The following is a 4476-nucleotide window of genomic DNA, read 5'->3' on the forward strand; positions in this document are numbered from 1 at the left end:
AATTTTGATAAAAAGGCTTTTCAGGTTTTAATGGCGATTTTAGGCCAAATAAATCTTTCTAGTTATGTATCATCCGATCAGATAGGTAAGTTTTAAGATATTGTCGAGAATTTTCAAAGACTTGGTAACATATTTAAATAGGTTTATATGTGTTTTGTATCATTATTATACTTAAACGACTCCACAGAAAAATGGTTAAACTTTCTTTTTATTTTTAAATGGTACAAGGGTTTGGGTATGGCCGTTGGTGGATACTTTTCAGGAGTATTGTGCTCATATGCAGTTATCATAAAGCTTCCAAACACTCGCTTTGCTCGGGTTTGATTGTGGGAAAAACTTTAGGAATCACTGACAAAAATAAAACAAATCTGGTTAACATATCTCAACAACTGGCTTAGTAATAAATTTTTTATGTTGTATCAGGACTTTACGGACACCATGTATATCCTATATATATCCTATATGTATCTTACATATTATCTTATCATAGTGTCTGTGATTCCCTCTGTTCAGCTATAGCTATTAAAATCTTGAAATGACGATTCCATATCGCAGAAGATTTGATCACAGGAACTTCCATTCTCCAGACAACTAGCTAAACAATTGAGCTACGCAAGATGCCTGAATTCTCCAGCGCGATATAATTTGGTATCTAGATTAAAATATGCATAGCGACTGCGTTACTGCACAACGCCACTAAAACTTGCTTTCACAGCTTTTGTTAGTATGTTTAGCAATATGGATGCTAGCTTGCTCAAATTAGCCATTGGCAATGTGCCAGGCAAATGACAAGTTTCAGGCAGCTACATTACCTGCCACTGTTTATAAGCTGACACCCGTGTAACACCGGGCATGTCGCTAGTATATATATATGTATCTAGAAATAAAGTACTATAATAGCAGTAGGCTACCCGATATAATACACTACTGGTGCAACTAAAATCTCATTTTAAACAGACCTTTAAGAAAAATGCCACTTAAATTGAAAGAAGGTAGAAGTTAACCAAATCTTTGCAACGTGCAGGAAGAGGAACCCAAAAATCAACAGTCAGTGGTGTTGCAGTTATAATTACAATGTGACAGAGGAGAAGCTACAAGCTAAAAGAGATGAAGTATGAAGGGAGAAGTAGGCAAAACATTAAAACAGTGTACTTTGTTCCTGCAAGTCAGTAAACAGGGTGTCACGTTAATCTGTGCTGCCGAGTTTATCAGTGTCTTATGACTATCATGTCCTTTTGTCGCATGCATTTCCATCCCGATGAGGCATAACAAATTAAATTTACTCAAATAGTACAAAGCTAAAGCTTTGTCACTATTATATACTAATACACTTATACACTTACATTATACACTAATACATTTATATTTTTCTCATGTGACAAAGCTAAAGCTTTGTCACATGAGAAAAATATAAATGTATTAGTGTATAATGTAAGTGTATAAGTGTATCAGTATATAATAGGCGTTTCTATTATGGGTTTATCTTTGTTTCACTTATTACCAAAAATATAGCAACATTTTATAATCTTTTAGGTTTGGGTGTTAACCATAGCAAGCTTTGCGTTAATTACGGTAGGGCGGTTGAATGTGAGACATACAGAAAGCAAGTTGTGCTGCATAGTATTATATTTTACTTTTAACCAGCATGAGTGTTTTATAAACTTCAACTCTTTTAATATACTGGTGCGAGAGCAATTGGGAACTTTATAGTAAGTAAACACATCGTGTAAAACAGCTTAATTTTTTTCCTGATTGTGGTGTAATCATGATAGTTTAGTTTCTTTTAATAACCAGGATGAGAAGTTATTGTCAGTTTTAACATGAATATTTGTATGTTTTCATTTATAGATTGTTATAACTAACTTTTATTAATTTTCTTGCTTTATTGATTACAGAGTACAGTGTCATAAATATAAAGACTGTTGCTAACCATACCAGCTCTAATCCAGTAGAGTAATTTATACAACTATATAAAATAATTGTTTAAAGAATAGAAAAAGCATAATGTTATTATGCTTTATTATTTATCTTGAGGTGTTGACTGATGTTATAAAAGAAGAATCTAAGAGATTGACCCACCAGAAGCTAAGATATAGCCAGCCAAACACAGGTCTACCTAATAACGAATCAGAAAAAAAACCCTTCGAAAATCCCGAGAATTGTGACATATGAAATCGATTTATTGGACATGTGCCCGAGTTGCGCACCCTTACCGCTATTACGTATATGGATTGTTTTAGGCTACGAGATGCGAAACGCTTCTCACGATAGAAAAGAGTTTACACACTAGCTCTGGTTTCTCAGGAAAACCAAGCAAACATTGTGTGGTAAAGGCAGTTGCCCACAACCCCTTGCCATGATTTTTCAAAACAGGAGAGCAGATTTTGACTATTGTGTCTCAAATTTTAACTCGATCCCAACGGATATGCTTCGAAGATCCTCTGTTCAACGAACAGTGCGTGTATAGTCTATATTATACGATATCCATGATTTGCAGTTTGTTTAGAATAAGAAATGGGAATGTGAATTTTTGTTCATTCATCATCTTTTGACTGTGTACCTACTGCAACATTCAGTTGATTTGCATGATTATCGTCACTATTAACACACTGTAAGTTCACTACAGCCATAATTTTAAAAAGAATAACTTGACCGTGCTGATCTTGCTGTAAGAGAAGAAAACGATAACTATTGATTTGATTCTTCTATTTATCTATTATCTTATCTATGAATATTTTTTATGATTAAATTAAAAAATTATTTTTTATGATTAATATAATAATCATAATGCATATTATACAAAATAATAATATAACTGTGTATAGAATAAATGATGTAACTAAGATAATTTGTAGAAAATTCCAAATGGTAACCAAGATTGATAATTGATTTAATTGATTCCATTTATTAGCTATAGATAAAAAAATCTGAACAGCGCTAAAAATGTGTCTAAATAGGGAAGCTAAGTGGGAGAACAACAAAACTGAGCAGAACTAGCAAAGTAGCAAAATATTGCGAAATAAAAGATGCGTGTAATTATTTCATGCTAAAACTAATCTACATGTCAGAGGAACTGGTTCGGAATTCTCAGAGCAATGATTGTTAGGCCCAATTTGATTGTTCTATACTTTCAGGGATTAAACCAATGAAAACTCTAAGATTGTTATACAGTAGGAGAGCGCATTAGTTGGCTTAATTGACCAATGGCACACAAATCGATTTCATACGTCATGTATTGATGATGATAATATGAGAATTACCAAAACACTTATGTCTTTTGGAAGACCTGTGTTTGGCTGGCTACATCTCAGATTTTGGTTCGTCAATCTCCTTGATTCTTTTTTTAGACCATCAGTCAACACATCAAGATCAACAATAAAGCATAATAATATTATGCTTTCACTATTCTTTAAATGATAAATAGGTTTTCAAATTTATTAAATTAAAACTTGTAAAATATAATTGTGTTTTTGTAGTTCTATATTACTTTGTGCAAGGTAGCATTCTTGACTAGATTTCTCATGTAAAAAATAAATATTTCGAGCTGACAAAGTGGCTTCTTCTGCCAGGCAAAAGAAATATTTTCTAAGATAATCAACTGTCAATCCAATCCTGCGAATTTGTGTATGATCCGTTGAATACTTGTAATTCTGACATCAATTGCCTTCTCCTGAATATTTGCACACTTAACTCTCAGTTCAGTAGTTGTCTTACCTCGCTCGGGCACCAATGTTCAGTCCTCAGTAGTATGAATTTTAGCCACTTTTCTATTACTAGTACACTAGTGTACAGTCTCTCTTGGGCGTCAATTGTAAATTTTGTATGCAATCTCAAATGTCGTAGTGGTTGTCATATCATCAAAAGATTTATTAATTATGCCTATCTCAGGCTTTGATATAATATATATTTACCAATAATAGTGAACCTAACTTGGGCATAAAACAAATAAAAAAATCATTCAAATAATTCATAGTATAATATATATATACACATATATATATATATATATCTCATCAAAATGATAGTAAACAAAACTGTCCTCAAAACGCATTAGTGTAGTAACAGGACTCGACCAAATGGCCTTCTCTCCTCAATAAATAGCAGTAAAACAGTTGTAATATTTTATTTGTTTGGCCTCTCTGGTCTGATCTTTGCTTTTAATCACTTTCAGAGGCTCTTTTTATACAAGCCACTTAGAAGAAATAGATTTTAACTGGCTTCTTGTCAGCATTTTGCAAGTAATGTGTAAATACTGACTAGGCATAGCACAACCCATCTGTTGTAGTTGAGCGCCTTACCTCACTTTTTGGGAGAGCACATGATGTTTGAAAAACTTAATCATTTTACTGAGTGTAGAATTTATAAAAGTGTCTCTATTTCTGTTGTTTTCAGCTTTAAAATTCTAGAAAATTTCTGAGTACATGTATATATTTTGCTCCTTTCTTTTTGTTTTCTGAATTTCATATTTTAAAAAAT

Source organism: Watersipora subatra, chromosome 7, assembly GCF_963576615.1.
Source record: "Watersipora subatra chromosome 7, tzWatSuba1.1, whole genome shotgun sequence".
Lineage (NCBI taxonomy): Eukaryota > Metazoa > Bryozoa > Gymnolaemata > Cheilostomatida > Watersiporidae > Watersipora > Watersipora subatra.